Below are 2,574 nucleotides of genomic sequence, written 5' to 3' on the forward strand. Positions count from 1 at the left end.
CTAATAGAGCTTTCATTTGGTGGTATTTCATTGCTGCTGACATTTTTACTTTTTTTGTTATTAATCGAAATTTAACGTTTTTTTTGCAAAAAAATGACATTTTTCACTTTCAGTTGTAAAATTTTGCAAAAAAAACGACATCCATATAGAAATTTTGCTCTAAATTTATAGTTCTACATGTCTTTGATAAAAAAAAAATGTTTGGGTAAAAAAAAAATGGTTTGGGTAAAAGTTATAGCGTTTACAAACTATGGTACAAAAATGTGAATTTCCGCTTTTTGAAGCAGCTCTGACTTTCTGAGCACCTGTCATGTTTCCTGAGGTTCTACAATGCCCAGACAGTACAAACACCCCACAAATGACCCCATTTCTGAAAGTACACACCCTAAGGTATTCGCTGATGGGCATAGTGAGTTCATAGAACTTTTTATTTTTTGTCACAAGTTAGCGGAAAATGATGATTTTTTTTTTTTTTTTTTTTTTCCTTACAAAGTCTCATATTCCACTAACTTGTGACAAAAAATAAAAACTTCTATGAACTCACTATGCCCATCAGCGAATACCTTGGGGTCTCTTCTTTCCAAAATGGGGTCACTTGTGGGGTAGTTATACTGCCCTGGCATTCTAGGGGCCCAAATGTGTGGTAAGGAGTTTGAAATCAAATTCTGTAAAAAATGACCTGTGAAATCCGAAAGGTGCTCTTTGGAATATGGGCCCCTTTGCCCACCTAGGCTGCAAAAAAGTGTCACACATCTGGTATCTCCGTACTCAGGAGAAGGTGGGGAATGTGTTTTGGGGTGTCATTTTATATATACCCATGCTGGGTGAGAGAAATATCTTGGCAAAAGACAACTTTTCCCATTTTTTTATACAAAGTTGTCATTTGACCAAGATATTTATCTCACCCAGCATGGGTATATGTAAAAAGACACCCCAAAACACATTCCTCAACTTCTCCTGAGTACGGGGATACCAGATGTGTGACACTTTTTTGCAGCCTAGGTGGGCAAAGGGGCCCATATTCCAAAGAGCACCTTTCGGATTTCACTCCTCATTTTTTCCTGAATTTGATTTCAAACTCCTTACCACACATTTGGGCCCCTAGAATACCAGGGCAGTATAACTACCCCACAAGTGACCCCATTTTGGAAAGAAGACACCCCAAGGTATTCCGTGAGGGGCATGGCGAGTTCCTAGAATTTTTTATTTTTTGTCACAAGTTAGTGGAAAATGATGATTTTTTTTTTTTTTTTTTTTTTCATACAAAGTCTCATATTCCACAAACTTGTGACAAAAAATAAAAACTTCCATGAACTCACTATGCCCATCAGCGAATACCTTGGGGTCTCTTCTTTCCAAAATGGGGTCACTTGTGGGGTAGTTATACTGCCCTGGCATTCTAGGGGCCCAAATGTGTGGTAAGTAGGTAAATGACCTGTGAAATCCGAAAGGTGCTCTTTGGAATGTGGGCCCCTTTGCCCACCTAGGCTGCAAAAAAGTGTCACACATCTGGTATCTCTGTATTCAGGAGAAGTTGAGGAATGTGTTTTGGGGTGTCTTTTTACATATACCCATGCTGGGTGAGATAAATATCTTGGTCAAATGCCAACTTTGTATAAAAAAATGGGAAAAGTTGTCTTTTGCCAAGATATTTCTCTTACCCAGCATGGGTATATGTAAAATGACACCCCAAAACACATTCCCCAACTTCTCCCGATTACGGAGATACCAGATGTGTGACACTTTTTTGCAGCCGAGGTGGGCAAAGGGGCCCATATTCAAAAGAGCACCTTTCGGATTTCACAGGTCATTTTTTACAGAATTTGATTTCAAACTCCTTACCACACATTTGGGCCCCTAGAATGCCAGGGCAGTATAACTACCCCACAAGTGACCCCATTTTGGAAAGAAGAGACCCCAAGGTATTCGCTGATGGGCAAAGTGAGTTCATGGAAGTTTTTATTTTTTGTCACAAGTTAGTGGAATATGAGACTTTGTATGAAAAAAAAAAAAAAATAAGCATTTTCCACTAACTTGTGACAAAAAATAAAAAATTCTAGGAACTCGCCATGCCCCTCACGGAATACCTTGGGGTGTCTTCTTTCCAAAATGGGGTCACTTGTGGGGTAGTTATACTGCCCTGGCATTTTCCAGGGGCCCTAATGTGTGGTAAGTAGGTAAATGACCTGTGAAATCCTAAAGGTGCTCTTTGGAATATGGGCCCCTTTGCCCACCTAGGCTGCAAAAAAGTGTCACACATGTGGTATCGCCGTATTCAGGAGAAGTTGGGGAATGTGTTTTGGGGTGTCATTTTACATATACCCATGCTGGGTGAGAGAAATATCTTGGCAAAAGACAACTTTTCCCATTTTTTTATACAAAGTTGGCATTTGACCAAGATATTTCTCTCACCCAGCATGGGTATATGTAAAATGACACCCCAAAACACATTCCCCAACTTCTCCTGAGTACGGCGATACCAGATGTGTGACACTTTTTTGCAGCCTAGATGCGCAAAGGTGCCCAAATTCCTTTTAGGAGGGCATTTTTAGACATTTGGATACCAGACTTCTT

Source organism: Bufo bufo, chromosome 5 (assembly GCF_905171765.1).
Source record: "Bufo bufo chromosome 5, aBufBuf1.1, whole genome shotgun sequence".
Classification (NCBI taxonomy): Eukaryota; Metazoa; Chordata; class Amphibia; order Anura; family Bufonidae; genus Bufo; species Bufo bufo.